The sequence below is a fragment of the Hippopotamus amphibius genome, chromosome 8 (genome assembly GCF_030028045.1).
Source record: "Hippopotamus amphibius kiboko isolate mHipAmp2 chromosome 8, mHipAmp2.hap2, whole genome shotgun sequence".
Lineage (NCBI taxonomy): Eukaryota > Metazoa > Chordata > Mammalia > Artiodactyla > Hippopotamidae > Hippopotamus > Hippopotamus amphibius.
In genome coordinates this window covers 93,174,438-93,195,652 of record NC_080193.1, presented here as the reverse complement: position 1 = coordinate 93,195,652, position 21,215 = coordinate 93,174,438, and the positions used below count along the sequence as shown (strand labels likewise).

The following is a 21,215-nucleotide window of genomic DNA, read 5'->3' as shown; positions in this document are numbered from 1 at the left end:
TATCATAATAAGAATCATGTTCACAGCTAGTTTGAGTGATGAAATACCTTTATTTCTCTTTGAAATCTAGATTCTGCTTTTGTTTCAAAATCCATAATACCAATGGGTTAAATTAGGAAATCTTATCTTCCTTTCCAGCTCTAAAGCTTTATGATCCTACTAGGGAATGCCATTGATAAATCTACATATTCTCATCCTTGAATCTTCAACTATAAACAGATTACCCATGTGTCCTTTGAAAAGATAATTCATAAAAATGTGATTTTATATTTAGTTATGTGAATTATTGAATGGTAAAAACCAGACTGAAATTAAGGAAATCTGAAAATATGCATAGCAATATTCTAACTTCTCTTGAAAACGTTTAAAGAAAAATACACAATTTTTTTTAAAAAGGGGGAATTTTCCTCCTTTATGTTACATTAGTTCTTTGGTCCATATCAAGAGTTAAGTTCTTTTTTAGAAACAAAAATCTGTCTTGTACAGATTATGAGACTATTTTGTCTGTTTATATTATAATGGCACTCATATGTAGATAGTTCCATAGAGTTCACAGAACTTTTTCAAATCTGCCATCTCATTAGATCTTCTTATGAGGTATAAATATTTCCCAAATACATATAAAGAAACTGAATCCCACAAAATTCAGTTGAAGAGTAAAATCACAAAGTAAGTTGAAAAGTCAGGGCTTAAATTCTGTTAGTTTTGTTTGTTTTTGATCCAAATACTGTGCTTTATTTCCCCTTTAAAAAGTGAGACCAAAAAGGAAATTTTACATTTTGGTGAAATAAAGTGAGTTGCTACCTAACTTTGACGATTAAGTCAATTATCTACCTCATAAGATTAAAAATTAATAAAGGAAACCTTGACAAAATTAGAGTCAGGAAGACCTGCAGAGAGAGCTCTCAAGCCCTACCACTCCTCATCAATTACCCCAAAAAGGAAGAGATGGACCTTGCATCTCCAACAGGAAGGTGCCTCTACTTTACCACCTCAGCAGGAGGAAGGAAGATTTTCTTCTTGTCCAGTAATAAGCCCAACCAATGGGAAATGCCACAGCTCAGCCAATAAGAGGCCTTCACCATGCTGAACTCTTACTTTCCTCCAAAGAACTTTCATTTAGAACACGCCTCCAAATCCCTCCTTTCCTTATAAAAGCAAGCTCCCCTCCTTTGTTCTCTGCATTTGCCTATGGCCCACCACAGCTTGCATTTCCCAAACTGCAATTCCTCTGGCCATTCCTGAAAAAATTCATTTTGCTGGTGAGATAACTGGCTATCTTGAAGTTGATATTGGTGTCAGAAGTGGGATGGAAGGCACTGACCCCTCCAAGGGATAACCAGACTGAGCAAGGTATGCACATTCAGCCATCTGTGCTCATTGTTTACATGAGTAAATGCCTACTCTCAGTTTTAAGTCTCCTCTCAGATTCCAAGCTCCACTTAATGCATTTTGAGCTCTCCAACTTTATTCAGGACCATGAAAGGGTTGATCCTTGGTAGCAAGGCTTCATCCTTGGTGAAAATTGATTATTTTCCTTTCAAAAGCACACCATCACATTGGCATGATTCCTCTTGGAATTGAGCTAGCTAAGAAGTTTCTTTCGTTCTTTGGAAAATTTAAAAAATGGGATCCCAGACACCTGCATGCTCTAATGGCAACCCTCTTTCAGGGGCCCTGGCCAAGGTTATGTTTAAGAACTATAGGCCCTCCACATGCACATTTTAGCTAAATGGAGCAACTTGACCAACAGTAATCTAGAACTTCATTGGCCATTATGGGGAACTTTAGACCTCCCCAAACTTAGGTTTCTTAGGACTAAATTAGAAAGCCATTGTTCCAAAATAAACTGAATGTAATTTCTGTTTTAATTACTGCCTGGAGACTTCCAAACGTATCCAAGACCCCAAAATCACCTCTTTGGAAAATAGCATTTCTAAGTTAACCAAGACAAACAAACAATTGAAGGAAGACACAATGGCTCCTGACCCTTCCTCTTTCCTTCCCCCATCTTCTTTGTCCCTGGGTAGTGGCAGTCATCTGTGCTCAGGTTCTGCCCCTGGTACCATCTTCCTCTCTTCTCCTCTGCAAAAACCTCCCCCTTTAAAATCAGACCCTCTGAGAATTCAAGTGCTTAACCCCTAATTATTGTTTCTAAGTTAACTGGTATAAACAAACAACTAAAAGGAAAAATTTTAATAGCCATTACTCTAAATATTTGAAAACAGACAAATGTACTCCAAAATTCCTAGAAGAAAACTTGCTTCCTATTACTATTTGTTGAAGCTTCTTGGTAAGTCACTCACCTTGTTCAAAATGGGGCAACTTTGTTTTAGAAAAAGCCCACCTTAAGGAGCACCATTAAAGAGAAGTTTCCAAACCTCTCTAGAGACAACAAAGTGCATTCTTTTATTTATATGCAGAGGTCTCTAAAAAACAGACTGGCTCCAAAAGTGTCCTCTAAAGAGATACTTACAGTATGCAAAAAATAAAAATAAATAAAATCTTTAATTAAAAAAAAAAAAAACTTTGGTTATCTGAGCAAGTAAACAGTCCATCTGCCAGGAACACCATTTAGAGCCAACTATTCCACTGAGTTTTATACCTGAGACTTGGCTAAAATTTAAAACAAAACTATAAGGTCCCTGACTGCATCTGTCTGTATTTTCATGTGTGTGTATATGTATATATGTATATATCTGTTGTAGACGTGTGGTATCTTTTTTCCCTTTTCTGAATTAATTTGCAAAACAACTCTATTTGGCTTAAAGATGAACACACTTCTATAAACTAAAATATAACAGACTGGCCCAGGTGCTTTTTGTGTTTACATGATCTGGGATAAATTTTAGTAAGTGAAAGTTAGCTTAAGGTTGTTGGTCTAATTAAAACAAGCATGTTTTCATTTAGATTTATCAATGCTATAAATGAAGATATTAAACTTTCATTCTACCTGAATTTATTGGTCAGATGAGTTCATGTTATCTCTATTTACAAAAACTTGGTGTGATAAAATTTTCATAAGTAATCTAAACTTAATTGTTGAAAACAAGTAAATTAAGCGGATGTAAATGAGATAAAAATTTCCAGATGAACCTTTTAAATAGCTTCCCCAAATCTTTTTGGTAACCTAAAACCTTACAGTTTTGCGAACTTAAATTAAATGATGGTTAGTCATTAAACATCTAGATCATTTCCAAATAAGATAAAATACTGAAACATTACTAAAAATAGGTTCATCCACATTTGGCTCTCTTTTCAAATAAACTGTAGATATTTGAGTCTATTGGTAAACATGTTTTGTGCTACATTGGAAAATTTATTATGAGGAAAATATACTAAAAATTATGAAATGTATTCATAAAATTTGCCAGTAACAGACCACAATTATTTAAAGCTAGAAATAATAAGGAAAATAATTCTGTATGCAAAGAAAGCAGGATGTGCGTTTTTGGTAAGAAAAGATATAAAAAATGGAAATGCATTTCATTGAGGTTGAGGGAAAAGAAAGTAATTTTGTCCTAAAGTGAGGCTGGTTGTTTCAGAACAGGAAAGAGAAAAACAACAACAAAAACAATAACAACAACAACAACAACAAACGGCAAAAGCGGAATGGAAACAGTAAGTTGTGGAAGGTCTGTGAAAAAGTAATCTTCAAAAAAGTAACTATTTGTGTGGTCAAGCTGGGTAAAATTGAATTATTATAAGAGGTTTAAAATGAAGAGGTATTTCATGAAGTGTATTTATGTAAAATTAAAACATTTCTTTCATTTGCTAAAAGAACAAAGTTTACTGAACTATTGGTCTGTGCCTGATAAGAGATTGTAAAAGGTTTTTCCTTCCTTACCTTTAAATAATATACTTAGAAAACAAGATTTGTGTTTTATCAAAATTATTTCCCATGCTTCATGATGTTTTAATCAGGTCTCTAATTACTTAAGAAATTTGAATCTTCTCAATATTAAAAGAGCTAACCTTGTGCGTTTGTCTTAGAAATCTTTTACTGTTATATAGATAATTAAGTATCATTTCACAATAATCTGTGATATTGTTTGGTCAAATGTCCAAAATTTTTGGATATTCTTTGACAAACTTCCCCAAAATCAAATTCTAAATGAAGTCTTTTTGACCTTGAACTAACTTTGGGCTCTTCCAGAAGGGACCTGAAAAATCTCAAAGGATTTGTCTCACCTGGTAAATTTCTAAGCTAATCAGGCTTACTTGATATGCTAAATTACATGGGAAGCTTGTCAAATAAGAAGGAATACTAAACCTTTTTTTACTTTGTATAGGTACATGTTAATATGTGTTCCAAAACTGTATGGAATTCCTGAAATTCTACAATATCTTGATATAGGTTATCAGCCATAATTTTAAAATGTATGTCACAGAAACAAGCAGATCCTCTTGTCAATTCCATTACAAAGAACTCTCATCAGATCTCTAATAATGGGCATTTTAAATCTTTTTTTTTTTTCATCTACAGTTATGCTTTACTCTGATGCTTTTGTAAATGTGTTTCTTTTTCAGAGAAATTCATGGAAAAGACTTTGATAGGTGCTCTAGAATACAGGTTTTGTCAAGTTTAAGATCTTAATAACAAACTGGGTAAGAATTTCTTAAATTCTAATGTTTTGTTTTCCATATGTAAAGGGCCCCTTTTTCTCCTCTCCCTTAAACACTATATAACTTAGAGCAATTTGGTAAAATGTATCTTCACAGCAAAGGTTGAAGCATTAATCCTTTTCTCCCTCCATGATCCCTCAAAGGTTCTGAAACTTTTATTAAATGTTCTTTTTTTTTTTTTTTTCAGGACATTATGTATTTGCATAAGTCCAATGGGAGTCTGTTTCCCTTGTTAGCAGGATGCCTAATGCACCTGACTCCTGCTTCCCGTGACACATGGCTGAAAAAAGGGGTATAGAATTCAATATTGTAATGACCTAATTGCTTCTATTAAAAATAACCACACTTTAGTGGAACAATCCTGCTCACAGTGTACTCCCGGAAGACGACGACCTCAAACACCACACTCTGCAACCTGGAGATTTTGTTTACTGGAAAAGACACCTCCAAAAGGACTCCCTCCAGTCTTGCTGGAAGAGCCCCTTTCAAGGACTGTTGACTAACCCTTGCGCCGCCAAACTCCAGAGAATGGATTCTTGGAGTCATGTATCACGTATTTACCTAAAGTAAACACCAAACCCCAGCTGGATCTGCACATCAACGATGACCTGAAAGTAAAGACTTCCAGGAACTGAAGCAGATGACACATGACAGAGACAGTTTTCCCAAGATATCTGGCCCAAACCTGTGTATCTTTTTACCTCTGCTTGCTCTTGCTCCTCCTCCTCCTCTCTCTCAGCAAGACAATGATGGTATTTGCATCTCCCAACCTACTGGGAAAGGGGGAACCTCTCCAGTTGTTGGAGCTGTCATCAGAAACCTAGATCTGTCCAAGATAGTAATGACCCTATGAGTAATTCCCTGGAATTTTAAATGCCACTGTATGTTTGAATTGTTCCCCAGGCCCATTTTGGAAAGTGAGGGTACTAAGCCCACTAACCTTACTCCTTCCATGCTTCAATCTAACCCAACCTTGGAATGGGAAAATAAGAGCTCTCAAATATCTATATAAAAACTCTGTGGGACAACCAATGTAAACTGGGCCATTTGTAAGCTTGCTGATATACCATATATTTAGACAGCCTTTTGATATGTAATAATATAACGTCTGATCCTTGGCTGAATGATGCTAATGTCTCTAGACTAATGAACGGGTCCAGAGACACTGTCAGTTATGCAAACCTCCTGGCTACTTCTTCAAATGTGGAGGTTTTGGTAATGGCCTTTATGCTTAGGCAACTCACTGCCTTGACAGCAGGAGGATAAAAGGACAGGGTGCCCTTGCAGTATTTACTGTTCTATTCTCTCTCCATAACAAAAGAGAAGCTCCCCACTGGTCTATCTCATTAAACCTCTATAATCACCCTAAAGGAGAATTTCCAAGAAGCATATGTGATTCTGGGTTTGCCTCCATAGCTAGAGCTTTCTTTCCATGGATGGGAGTATGTGCCAATGGAACAAATGATCAGAAATCTCTCCCTCACATTAGGAAAGCTGGCCAAATTCCACAGCCAAAGCAGTTTCAGCTCAGCAACGACTGCTTGTCTCAATGGCTAAAATAGTTTTGGATAATCATATAGTGTTTGGTTATCTACTTGCTAAGCAAGGAACTGTCTCTGTGATAGCCAGCACCTCCTGTTGCACATGGATAAACGCCTCTGGAGAGGTAAAAACACAATAAAATTAGGAAACAAGCACAATGACTACAATAAATTTCACCTAGCAATTCATGGTCTTTTGATCTATTTAGCATGTTACCTTCAGATCTTGGCTCCTGATTTAGAACCATCATATAAACTAGGTTTGTTATATTGTTTTTTAATTCTGCTCTGCATGCTTGTTAAGTTCTATACCTTCTGTCTGATGAACCTTTGTAAAAATGACGTACCTAATAATGTGATCCTAGTTTAGCACTTTGAGATGATTCAACACTTATGACGTTGACAAAGTGCAGACTGGATAAGAAATGCCTGAGAGTTCTCCCGACTACCTTTCCTTGTTACTCAAATGTGGCCTCAAGCAGTTTCCAGTCATGCACTTTTGCTCTGATGTGGGACATGACAAGCAGGAAAGGTACCTTCTGGCACAGAGTGACAAACCACTGGATGTGGAGAACCCTGACTCTTGATCAACGATGCTTTCAAGAAAAGTTCTTGATCAAACGGAGGAAATGTGAAATTAATAAAGGAAATCTCAACTAAAATTGGAGTCAGTAAGACCTGTAGAGGGAGCTCTCATGCTCTACCACTTGTCATCAATTACCCCAAACAGGAAGAGTTGTACCTTGCATCTCCAACAGGAAGGTGCCTCTACTTTACTAACAAAGCAAGAGGAAGGAAGATTTTCTTCTTCTCCAGCAACAAGCCCAGCCAATGGAAAATGCCATATCTCAGCCAATGAGAGGCCATCACCATGCTGAACTCTTACTTTCCTCCAAAGAACTTTCATTTAGAACATGCCTCCAACTCCCTCCTTTCCTTATAAAAGCACGCTCCCCTCCTTTGTTCTCTGCATTTACCTATGGCCTGCCATAGCTTGCATTTCCCGAGCTCCAATTCCTATGGCTATGTCTGAATAAACTCATTTTGCTGGTGAGATAACTGGCTATCTTATTTTTTCAAAGTTGACATAAACATGGGCCAGATAGAAAACCCACCAAACAGAATGGGACTCTATTGTAATCTCCTGCTATACCAAGGTCATCCTTCTCTCCCATGTCAACCTCATAGCCAAACTGTATTCTCTAAGAGTTTTCTGTTTCCTGATCTATGAAGGACAGCAGCTACACGGTGAGTACTAACTTCTGAAATATCAGGTTGATATAAAAGGACTAGTCCATCATCATGAGGTTAAATCTATTGAAAAACTAAAATTACCGCATTTGTTGGTGTTTGTTTAATTCTCTTTTTTGAGGTGAAGGAATATCTATGAGCAACAGGCTCCATCTATAAATCTCCATCACAAATTTCTTGCATATTACCAAAAGAGGAAGTTCATACTGTCCCACCACAATTAGATAGGATATGTTTGCCAGTTCCAATAAAACTGTGAATGAAAATAGCCAAAGTGTTTTTTCCTTTGGCAGTTAATTCCATTTTCCCAAAAATACTAGGGCCCTTAAGGCATCAAATTAGTGCCCATATGTTTTTCCACTCTCGATTTTGATGTCCAGCTTGTCTTTTTCACACACATCCTAATGAACAAGACTCTGTATATGGTTTTCTATTACCTGCCCCAATCAGAATTCACCTGTCATTTCCTCTACTGCCTGGAACCCTGCCAAAAGCTTTTAAGAGTCCAATTACCTAATTTGATAAACTGATGAGCTATTTCTAGCAAAAAAAATTGATTAATACTTAAAAACCACTTGTGCCCCAATTCCAATTCCTATAACTTTCACCTAGAAAGTTCAAAGGAACAAAAGAAATAAAGATACTCTTTTTTTTTATTATTATTTTTTTGGGGGTACACCAAGTTCAATCATCTGTTTTTATACACATATCCCCATATTCCCTCCCTTCCTTGACTCCCTCCCCCTCGAGTCCCCCCCACCCTCCCCGCCCCAGTCCTATAAGGCATCTTCCATCCTCAAGTTAGACTCCCTTTGTTATACAACAACTTCCCACTGACTATCTATTTTACAGTTGGTAGTATATATCTTAAGAGAGAAAAAAAGCACCAAGCTTGAGCTCTAAACCCTGAGGTATCTTTAAAGCATAAATATATCTGGTATAATCAGTTCTGATGTGGTAACTGTCAAAGGAGAGTCTTTTTTTGCTTACTCAGTAATTTACAAACATTTTATTAGTGAACTTCCAAAGAAGTTGAAGATTTACTTTGACATAATTTGTTATGGAATAGCTAAAAAAAGACTATGAATTGATAACTATTGAAGATAGGTGATAGATGCATGAATGTTCATTAAACATCTACTTCTCTATATATTCAAATTTTCCATACTAAAGAGAAAATAGGTAAGAAAATCAATCAGTTGATCAATCAGTCTGTGACAATAGTTATAACAATGCAGCCAGCAAATTTATTTCAGAAAGAACCTTGAAAATGGTTGGAATAGAAAATAAGTAATCAAAAAGAAAAAAGAAAAAACCTTTAACAACATATGACAATAAAAGATATGGGTAAAATACAAATGATTAAAACTATATGCAAAATAAGTGAGAAGTACTAAATGTTTAGAAATACTTTCAAAGAATTTCTTAAATCTAGTAAAATTTCATAGACCTGATGAATACTTTTAAAAGCCCAACATTAACTTTCAAAACAGTGACAAATTTAAGATAAAATATCTGAGTTAGTCATGGTAAGAAATGGTTTGATGGTAATTTAACAAAAACTATATGATGCCTATCACTGACTCAAAATCCTCACTAATTTTGACCACCTTGATAATTGCAACAAACATGAGAAAATAACACCATTAATTAAGTTCTCTCCAGAATCCTACATGTAATCGAAGATGGAATGTTTGGCATGGTCTTGACCTATTCTTTTTTTTTTTTTTAATTTTATTTATTTATTTATTATTTTTTGGGGGGTATACCAAGTTCAATCATCTGTTTTTATACACATAATTACCTATTCTTAAATTAGTGTTAATCATTCCCTTTTATAAAGAGTTTTTTTTTTAATGTTAGGCTGGATTTTTTTAATGTAAATTTATTAAAACTGATAAAAAGTAATTCGAGTTCTTATTCATTTGTTCAACATTTATTAAGTTAGGCAGAATCATAACCCCAGAGGGTAGAAAGATGAATGAGGCAGAATCACGGCCCATGAACTCAAGAGCAGATATATCAGGCCTGGGAAAAGCATAAGAAGTAGTGCAGGAAGACTCACAGCCTACTCAGTTGGCCAGTGTTATCCTAGCAATCAACAAACTGGAACATGGCCCACAGGTACACTGAAATCAAGATATTAGCCGGAATAGAAGGAAAAAAGAACATGTATATGAATGTGTCATTATGAGAGTCAATTCCACTCCAGTATCCATGATATCTTCGAAGCAGATGCAAGACAGGTGACTGGCAATGATCCCAACTGAAGAGGCAGAAGTCATTCATTCTTTTAAATACTTACTGAACTACAATGAGCTCAAAGTCTAGTAGAGACAGAAAGTCAACAAATAATGAGAAAAAGGTATGATGAGTGCAAACAGATGAGTGGACTTAGACATAGGAGGACACGTAAAGGAGGGGATGACCAAAGAAGTGTGGGTGGGTTAAGGAAGGCTTCCCAAAGAATTAGACAAACTTCATCTTAAAACATGAAGTTTGCCAAACTGTGGGAGGACACCCAGGCACAGGGAATAAGTTGTATGAATGCAGTGGAGTATGAAAAAGTGGAGAGCAAACAATTGGTGGTCTGAAACTAGTCATGGGGAAAGTGGGGTTTAAGGGCAAGAAACTCAAAACCCTGGAATCAAACCATAAACTCAGACTCTAAGGAACTGAGTACCAAGGTCAGACCAGGACTAACAAATGTAATTCTGCACTCAATTAGTGAGCCACCACACAGCTCCTAATGTCCTCTCTGGTTAGGGTCCAGAATCTGAGTCTGTTAAGGATATTCAGCTGTTAAGGTCAGAGGTCAGGCTGCAAAGTCAGGCAGATCATTAAATATACTTTAATAAGAACTAAATGAACTAAATCATAGACCTAATAAAGGCCTCTAAGGAATTAGTAGAACACAGGATCAAGTTAAAGGTAAGTGAAGCTGACTACAAGGTATCCAGTAATTATGTAAAATCTCAGATTTTTAGTAACACGTCAAATGGAAATTCATTTTTCTACTTTAGTTCTATTCAGTGTTGTGCACTACATGTTGCAACAATTTTCCATGAACTCCAGCAGCAAATAATATATGTAAATTACTGTGCTAAGTTTGGGTAATAAAAGTAATGATAAAGAATGATCCTTACCCTCAAGAATCTTATAACCAAATTAAGAAAACAGCTACCTAAATATATGAAACAATATACAAAGTACGACAAGTGTCAGATAAGTGCTTTCTTTTATTTACCAATGTACTTTTTTCACTAGCTTATCCTGTGATGTTACATTCAGTCCAGGAGTGATGAGATTTATAATAATAAGAAAGCTGATAAAAGTAGCAAAAGCCCAGTGCCAATGATGGGAATGCAGCAAATCCTCGGACCGAGTCGATTCTAAAACTCCAAGTCTACAGGGTTTGGCTCTTATATTCAGTCAGTATTCCACGTCATTCAAATTACTCCAAGCCCTCAGTATGTGGGATGTGAAGGAATAGTTAGACCACATAAATTTACCTCTTATGAAGCAAAAGATAAAAATGTCCTTATACAAAGTTTGGTGAGTATATGAATAAGAAATATTTGCTGTCAACTTTACACAGATACTCAAAGGACTCATACATTTTAGTGACAACTGTTTTGGGTGGGATTTTCAGCAAATTAACTTTTATATTATAAAAGCTGGGGACAATTTCACCACCTTTGACTGTTCAAGATTTCCTTTTTCATTCTGAAATATGTTTGCAAAATATAATTTCAAAGAAGAGGTTTTGCTTTGCAGGGTTATTAGCAGGTCATTTAAGTCTCCCCAAAGCATTTTATATTTATTTTCCTTCATGCGTGTGTTTATCTGATGGTAATTTTATACTTTTGATACTAGATAATAAACTTGCAAACCTTCAGTTAAAATGAGCCATATCAAAAACTATAGCACAGAAAGCAAGAAATATTAAAATTAGGCACTGAAAACACTCTACTTCTACAATAGTTGAAGTTTAAGTAACCTGCACAAACTCGAGTGGAAAGAACAGATTTTGAAGTAAGTCAGGCCTTGGTTTAAATACCCAAACTGATGTTTATCATTTACCAGTTATTCAAGTACCCCTGTCTAAGCCACAGTAAACTGAGCAAACGCTGTGGAATCAAACCATCTTGATTTCAAATACCAAAGCTGTCACTTACCAGCTCTGTATCACAGCACAAGTTAGCTGGCCTCTGTTTCTCTCCCCTAGAATGTTTCCCTGATTTAAAAAATTGAAATAATGACAACTACTTCCCAGAGATACTCTCAGAATAAATGGTATAAAGTATATGAAACCACTCACATAGGGCCTAACACATAACGGTACTCAACAGATGTTAGTTCTCTGTTTCTCTCCTTCTCCAAAGGATTTCCCTAAACTACACCCACTATTAGTTTGGTTCCTATAGTCAGTGTTAGAAAAGTACTTAGTAATTATTTTTATTATGGTTTGGGACACAAAAATCAACATATATGAGATCTTGTAGAAGTAACAAAGTAAACAAAAATACTTTCAAAACAATGTTAAAATATAAGAATATGTTAAAATATAAGAATAAAAAACCATCTGTCACTCTAAAACAGGAGTATACTTGAGAAGAGAAAAATCATGACAAAGGTTCTATGATAGCAGGTATCACATATATTTTAGTCACCTGAGGTCTTCTCAACACCAAGGGCAGTACCAGGTATATAGCAGATAGTCCATTCACACTGTTGTACATATAAATGAATGAATGAACAAATGTATAAATGACATAGTAATTCTCTTTCCCATCAAAAACTAAGGGACTTCAATCTCAGTGAATTCTCTTTGTTACTCATTTGAAAACCTCTGCAGTCTATAGCATTTGAAAAAAAGCAGTCCCCTTACCATCTCTTCTTTAAGTATTTTCTAAGCTGCAACAAAGCCCCAAGATCTTGTTGGGATGGGCATTACTTGAAGGCCTTTCATACATTAAAAAACATTGCTATGACTTCTTTAAACTGAAAAACAGCAATAACATGAACCTTTGTGGAAGTCATATTTTCAACTCTCGCAGCTCTTCCCAGTTTCCCCACCACACACTGGTACCACGAATGTTCCTTGCTCACGCAGTATTCCTTTTCATTGGATGTCCTTGTTTGTCCTCATTTTCCTGCTTTAATCATTCCGGGTACAGCCCCAATGTTTTTTCCTCAGAGAATATCCCTTTCTGATGAATTCTGGCAAAATTAATGGCTGCCATCAGAATAGTGAATCTATGCCCCAACTGTAAGGGCAGTGATATGATTTGTCTCTTCTATTGAACTCTGACCTGAGAACAATCTTATTCACCTCTGCATTCCAGGCACTTAGCACACCAGCTGACACATAACTAACATGCAGAAAATGTTTCCTGAATCAAACTGAATCCTCTCCCAAGTTATCTTTCTGATTTGTTACAATAACACTTAGGTGATAAAAGCAATTTTAAGAAGCACTTTTTAAAATGAAGCTGAACTCCTTTTATTAAAAGGTGCTGGAGAACAACTAAGTATTTTCTGGATTAAATATATTATCAAACAGAAATGCTTTGGGACACATACTTATGTTACCAGCCAAATTTGCCAATGAGGTGACACTACTGACATCTTAGAGGATGAATGGCATGTATATTAATTTATTCACATCAAATATTAACATATTTCAGTACGATTTCATTTAAATGAGACTTTGTTTTTAAAAAACCCAATTAAGAGCTTTATTCACCATGTTCTGATCTTAGAAACTATTTTTAAGTCTTACTTACAAAAGCCAGTAAAACTGGAGTTTATTCACCAACCCATGAGAGTTTAGTGTGCTGGTTTCACTGTGGTGTAATAAAAGAATGAGAGAGTGGATATCTACTCGGTAAAGGTGTTGCAGCATTAATGATAGGGAAACTGACCTGAGAAAAACATTTGAAACCCACAACATAATCTGTAGAATGAAGGAGGCGACATCATGTAGGGTTAGCCTGCTGGTCAATATAATGCATTCTGTTTAAAAATTATCTTATCCTGATGTATAACCTCCTTATGTTTTGCTATGTATACAGAAGAGCAGGTCTCTGTTCTCAATTATCCCAAAGGAGGTTGCACCTTGTTAATGATAGGTGTCAAGATCTCCAAAAGAGATGGACTTTACTCACTGGAAAATGTTGAGACTTTCCGGGATCTCTCTGGCCAAGCTCTTAAACTTGAGAAGGTGGTGATTAAAAGGTAGCAAGTGGCTCTGTAGTGGTGAGATGTGGAGTAAAGAGTAATTGCTAACCCAAATTGCAAGCAACACCAAATATTAACTTCACTGAATTACAGATCTCAAGACTGATTAGTATAGGAATCATCACCCCATTAAGAACAAGAATTACCTGCAGTTAGAAAAAACTTTTGAACTTTCACCTAAACACTATACTAATAAATCTTATGTTCTTCAATATTCAGCAATACTCCTCAGTATTTAAATATAACTCTGAATGTAAGCATGTAGAATCCAGGGAAAGAATCTCTGGAATGCTGTAACTGTTTGAATAGTTCCTATCCTGCAAATACCTGCATCCAAACAGAGAAAAAAAAAAAAGGCTGGAAGAAAGCTGCAAATGTTATTAATTTACTAGTACTAAACTTTTGAAAATATTGTTTTGAACAGTGCAAAGTAATATGGGACACGAGGAATGATTCACACACACAAAAAAATATAGACTAAAACAGCTCTAATTTTCCATAGACAAGAATGTCACCTGCAGCTGCAGGGAGGCAGAAATGATCTCGATGTGGTGTTAAGCTGGTTCACGTGAGTGACAGGAGTCTGCTTATTTTTCACACAAAAACACTAGCTACAGCAGGGACAGCTCACCTTTCTTCCACATCCCTATAGATGTTTGGAGATTTCTGGACTTCCTCAGCAGGAACTACAGGGACTAACAAGTCTTTCAGTGAGACACCCCTCCACCCCTTATACAATCAGGCACGAGTCCAGCAGCCCCTGGCTGTGCTCAAGCAAAGAATTTTAGGAATGGGGAAAGGAATGGCATATTCCCTAGAGAGGTTAGCCTGGAATGGGGGGGGGGGGGAGGGGGAGGAAAAGAGGGCACCCTTCACATCCCTGTCAGTCAACTATTATTAACTATTATGCTGATGGAATGGAATCTAACCTTATACTGGCCACATCTGGCTCTCTTCCAGGTTCAACACATTGCCAAAGAAGAGACTGTGGTTTTATTAAGTGATCTAGCCTTTGCTCCTTAAAGATCTCTCTGTTAATGTAATAGGAAGAGTCTCAACATAATATTCTCTAGTATACATTTACTCTGTTCTGAAAAAAAGTTTCCATAATCTAGTACACTTAAAAGTGGTACTCTTAGGTTTAAAACAAAGGTTAGAGGAGGTCAAACGAATGGAAAACCTAAGCAAATCAAAGGTCTTGATATACAACATATGGTGAGATCAACCCTAGTAGAGCAGTGAAAAAAAATGTGACCTAAATACTGTATTTGACTCATTATTTCTGTGGGAATTTTGATCTGCATAAAGCTATGCCAGATCTTATAAGGCAACAAACACCAACTTACATCACTGACCATATTTCCAATTCAGTAAACCCCCACACGTACCTATAAAATTCAAGATACTGATTTTAACGCTTTGCAGTTCTAGGAGGTACAAAAAAATACAACTAATTTAAATAAGAAAAGACCCCTTTTAATCTATATATGTATAATAAACATCCATTATTTGTTCATTCATACCCTATCTTACTCCAAAACATTTAAAATCAGTTTAAAAAAAATATTCCTTTTGTCAAAAATAATAACTGAAGATTTATACCTACTAATTACATTCTAGGCACTGTACTAAGGCTTTGGCAAACATTATCTAATGCAGTCATCAAAACAACCCAGTCAAATAAGTAATATCATCCCCATTTATAAATGAGGACACCATGTCTTAAAAAATTAAATAGCTTAGGCATATCTTATAATTAATAAGCAGCAAAATCTTTGGATAAGACCCTTCATTTAAGAGTCAAGACGTCTATCTTCGTGTCTTGTAGAAATGAATCTCAAACTTCTGTTCAAAACAGGGCTCTTCACTTCAGCCCCAAATCCAACCCTCCTCCCAGTCCTCCTGTGTCAGTAAATGACATCACTATTCACCACTTGCTTAGGTCAAAACGAGCAGTCATTCCTGACACCTCTTTCTCCCCTCACGTGCCACTTCCAACCCATCAGCAAGTCTGAAAGGTTCTACTAACACAATATATCTGACACTTCTCACCCTCCCCGCTGCTCCTACTCGAGTTGGTCCACCACCACCTTGCACCAAGATCACTTTCCCCAGGCCTCCTTAAAGTCACCTCGTTTGCAGCACTGCTCCCTTTGTCCAGTTTCCACAGAGTATCCAGAATGGCCTTTTTGAAATACTTATCACCCCCTACTTTTCTTCTCCCCATTTACACCACTATAACCGCACTGGTCTTGCTGTACCTCAAATACACAAAATATGCAAAGTTTCATAATTCCCAAGAATAATCTTAATACATCTTAATTTAGGAAATCTAATGCTTTATGTGATCGAACATTTCCGGCTTACAGATCTGGGCCCCCAAAAGTAATCTCCACTCTCAGCCCAATTCTGTTTGTAACCATTTATGTGCATGAAAACCTTTCATTTCATAAGGGAGAAAAGAGGGTGGAAACTGAAATAAGGTTTAGTAACAGAGAAATTTAGAGGTCAAAGTACTACCTCATTATCTGTTCCCCATGGGACTCCTTGCCTGAGAGTAAATGCTTATAGTAGAAGAATAAGGGCCAAAAAATGATAGAACTGTATTTCATGAGAAATGAAATTCTGGAAAGAGATTATGACCAGAAACCTATCAAGAGGCACTTCCTGATATTCTGGATACTAGCAGCCTTCGTTCAAGGCCAGATGACATAGTATGGCACAGAGCTGGGGAAAGGGCTCCTACAAAAAATTCTCAGAAGCCACATATGGCATCCTTGATATAAGCACTGGCTTTCTCCTCATGGGTAGTGTGCTGTAGATGTAAACATTTGAGAGTCAGAGGAGGGATGGCAGGAAGTCTATGGTAGTGACAGTCGAGAGAATGACTTCCAGTCATTGTGAAGTGATAGTGGACCCCCAGAGGTAACTGGTAACTAGGAACACTATGAAGAAGGCCAATTTCCATGAAACAGGCGAGAGGGGCTGGTACTGGGAATCCCAAGCCACCTGAATCTGCCCGCTAAAGTATATGTGTCTTTATGTGGAAGTCACAGGCTGGTGATATCTGTAGCATTTAGATTCTACCTATAGGTGAAGTACAATTTTTTTCTTTTATTTTCAAAGCTTTCTCATGGAGACTAAACAAACATGGTCTTTTGTGTCACTAGCTCCAGGCTCATTTTCTTTCTCATTCACACTTTTATTTGATGTTCTGGCCATAAACAGAATTATACATAAATGGTTTTAGATCATACTTCATTTTCACCAAGAAATAAACCAATTTTAAAATTAAAGATTAAAAAAAAATTACAGACGTAATTGGTTAAGATGAAGTACTGATATGACTAGGATCCTTATAAAGAGAGGAAATTTGAACACACGTGCACAAAGGGAGAATGCCATGTGAACATGAAGGCAAAAATAGGGGTGATATATCTACAAGCCAAGGAAAGCCAAAGATTTCCAGCAAACTGCCAGTAGCTAGGAGGGAAGCATGGAGCAGATTCTGTCTCACAGCCCTCAAAAAGAATCAGCACTGCCAGTATACTTTGATCTCAGACTTCCTGCAGATTGTGAAACAATAGATTTCTACTGTTTAAGCTACACAGTTTGTGGTATTGCACTGTACAGCAGCCTTAGGAAACTAATACAAGCTCAGACGAGGTATATATCATGGACCCCGAGGAGATACAGAAGTGATCAAGAAACTACTGCAAAAATGTTTTGAAAGACTGTAGAGAAGAAGAAAGATACCAAAGCACCACAAGTGGGATAATTTTATAACTTTTAAAGGCAAAGGATGTGAATTCTGCAAATCAGATAAGCTTATGATGAGCGCATTAAAATTAGTAGGCAAATGTTGGTGTAACAACTCTTTAAAAAGTTCCAATATGGGTTCACCAAGAATAACACTTTTATTGTTGATTCACTTATTACGCTGGTAGGTTAAAATGTGTGGACTTTCTTCATCCTGAACTTACACATCTGAAGAAACCTCTCCCAATATTCTTAAGGTTAAACTAGAGAAATATGCAGGAAATAACATGAGAGTTAGGTATACTCATAACAGGTTGAACAACCACACCCAAAAAGTGTTGATTAATGAAAAGATGTTAACCTGAAGAGAAGTCTCAAGTTGTATGCCACAGGGCTACTTTAACCTGATTGAAAAGAAATATGCAAAGCATGTTTGTCAAACCTGTGGATGACATACAGCTGACAAGGATACATGATCCCCTGAATGGCTGGGTCTGGATTCCAGAAATCATCCAACTGAGGAATTACTGAAGAAACTAGAGATGTTTAGCCAGGAGAAGGAACAAGGGAAGGTAGATACGAAAGCTCAAGGCTAGATATATGGAAGATGTGGGAGCAATGAGGTTCTTGCAGGAAAAATTGTCTTAATAAATGAAAGAATATTTCACTTCTCTCTACCACTATCATTCCAGTTCTAATTAATATATTTTACTTTATTATTGCTGATTTCCTCATGTCCACTAGTTTCCCCATTTCTTCTCCTGCATTTTCCAATTTTCTCAAAGACAAGTTAAACCATCTTCTATAAACTGTAACCAAAATGACCTACTGTACCATTTCAAGGTATGATTATGGTCATACTTAAATGTTTACTTTAAATATAACAAGCTAGGGTTCTCACTTGCCCTAGAAGTGCAGTCTACATACCATACTGCAAGGAGGAGTAGGAAGCATTAATCAGGTTGCTACTCTCAAGGCTACTGGTCTTTTATCACCCATCAAGGCTGGTCTCATCTGTCATGGCACCATCCTGGCTCCCTATTCAAGCCACAGAGGCTTGTTGATCTAGTTTCACTTGGTGCTCAGCTCAGTCATGGGTGCTCTCACTCTATGATTTATACTTAACTATAACCAGCTGCTCCTCCTCAGCATGCGTACTACCCTGATGACACCTACACAGCCTTCCAGCATCAGCCCCATAAGCTCAAAAGCTCTTCTCAGTGTTGCTTCCCAGCCTGGGTTCTTCCTTTCTGTCCTCAAGTAAATTTTTTTCCTTAAGGTAATTTTATATTGCAATTTTCATTGCCCTTTCCTGAGAATGGGTTTTGGTCAGGGCCACACAGCTCCATCCCAACAGAGATCAGGTATTAGTTCTTTCTCTCCCAGAAAGCCCTGAGCATCTTATGTAAATTGACCTCCTCCTCCCCAGGAACCAGCTTTAAGGAGCAGAACACATCTGTATTCTCAGGGAGCGGCAGCCTTTTATTAATGAAATCAGAAAGCTTTCTGTTCTAAGACAATGGCTGTCTTCTTGCTCTACATTTATTTAACTAAAAAAAAGTCATTTAAGTAATACAGAAAATCAGCCTTTCTAAGTTTAAAGACCTGCCACCCGCCCCCATCCATAAATAAAATGCTGCCAACTCAGTTTTCAAAATCTTTCAATAGCTGCTCATTTGCATTAGGAGAAAAATCCAAACTCCCTCCCATGATCTACAAGAAAGTATTTATCATAAGGCTCCTTCCTACCTCTTCAGCCACAGCTTGTCTCATCCTTCATTTTGCTCGCAAGTGCTAGGCCCAACTGCCCTCTTTCATTGCTTTGATGAACAAAAACACTTTCTCCCTCATTAGGGCCTTGCACACAAATATACTTCACTGCTCTGTGAGTATCCCCTCCTTACCTACTCTTCAGCTAAAAGTTCACCTCTTCTAACTATTCAATATAAACTAAAGCCCTAATGCTCTTTTTCACAGGCCTCCTATGCTTTTTTTTTTTTTTTTCTCACAGCACCTACCATAAACCATCATTAGGTATTTCTGTGTGTGCTTACATTTTTGATATCTTCTCCTACACTGGAGTGTAAGCTCTTTAAGACCAGAGCCACATTTGTTCTGTTCATTACTGTAGAATAAGTTCAGTGCCTGGCACATAGTAAACAGCAGGAAATATCATATTAAATAACTAAATAATAACTAGAGGTGCCCAAAAACAGAACCACCAGTTTTGCAGTCTTGGAAAATATCTTCATTGTATATCAAAGGTTTTACAGAAAGGATTGCTGAGTTGAAAAGAAACATCAACTATGTGAACACTAACTTTCTAGTTCTGGAACTAATGCTTTATAAGACATAGGCTGATGTGGATTATAAGAAGTGAAGGTCATTATAAATCTGGGAAGTGAGTAAAAGTTTCAAAGAGGAATTACCTGAGATGGGACTGAGATAAAACTTAAAGGAAGTGTTTGACTTGGAATGGCACGAGATAGAGAATTTCCGAGGTCTGAAAATGAACACAGGGAAACATAAAAGGGAAATGAGAACATCTTGCATGAAAAGATCAATCTGGCTTCTTTTAAGAGAGGCATGAAATAACAAGTTAAGCGAAAATGGTAAGGTCACTTGATAAAGGGTCAGAGAAGTGATGAAATTAGGAAGAGTCATCTGTCTATAATGAATATGTTAGAGGGAAAAGTAGCTAAAATGGCCACTAAGAGTCTACTAACCTACCATAATAATTATGAAGTAAAGACCAGAGTGATGGTCTCGATAGCTAACAATTACATACATTGGTACACGGCAGAGAGGCTGTAGCTCCCACAAGCATCAGCAGCAGAGAACTGGCAAGGGACCAGCATACCTTCATGAGCCCAGATGAGTACTTGGCATTTGCTAGGAGTGGGGGGCAGGTTACCAGCACTGCCACCAGGCGTACCATCTTTCTTGAGGTAGTCTGTGCCCCCACTGGCCTGCGAGAGGAGTTTCATAAAAGATGGAGGCTGCTATACATAAGCTGAGAAAGGCTTTCTGGCTAGCTGATAATGTATTAGTCAACAGGGTACTCATGAAGCTGTCTTCATGGATAGTGTCTAGAAACTCACAGGACTTGGGGCTAAAAGCCATTTATTAAACCTGCACAAAAGCATTTTAGTATTTTAGCAACCAGCATAACTGTACCTGTGAGTGTTGGGTGAATGTCAGCCCCGGGTAAAGGAAGCTTGGAATGAGACAAGGAGCAGTAGGATGAGAGAGGTCAGGATCAAACCAAGAGAAATCTTAAAGGAAAAAAATAAGAAACTAGAGGACAGGCTAAGTATGAGAAGCAACATTTAGCAATCAAGCTTCCAAGATTTCAAACCTAAAGAACCATAGGGAATAGAGGGTTATACTAATGACAGATATTTTGGAAAGAGAATAAATTTGAGTGAAGTGGTATATGAAAATTCTGAGTTTTTAGTATGTTGAGCTTAAAATGTTTATAGTTATTTCTAAACATCCTAAATATAGCTAGAAATATTAAGTTCAGAACTGAACTCAAAGTTTCAAACTTTGGGAAAAACTAAGGAAAAATAAGGATATATGTGACAATTGTAGATAAGCTCTTTACTGAACATTATAAAGAATGTTTTTTATTTTAGAATAAAGTAAATTAAAATCAACCAAAATATGCCACTAAATTAAAAATTATGGTGTTATACAAGCACTGAATAAATCATTCAATAAATCCAACATTCATTTAAAAACAGTGATCCTCAATCCAAGAGGCATATTAGAATTATTTGCACAAATTATTTA

At 36.8% G+C, this 21,215-nt stretch overlaps 1 protein-coding gene across 14 annotated transcripts in view; it reads right to left on the bottom strand.

Annotated features, from left to right (window-relative positions):
- Window positions 1-21,215, bottom strand: part of IKZF2 (IKAROS family zinc finger 2) — a 164,131-nt gene that overhangs the window by 84,126 nt on the left and 58,790 nt on the right. Inside the window, exon 1 of one of the 14 annotated variants that reach the window (XM_057744954.1) lies at window positions 12,447-12,581. The exons of the other annotated variants lie outside the window; for them this stretch is intronic. The gene's annotated coding sequence lies outside the window, so the exon portion shown is untranslated. Of the gene's footprint in view, window positions 1-12,446; window positions 12,582-21,215 lie in introns of those variants that run through there. 14 annotated transcript variants of the gene reach the window in all.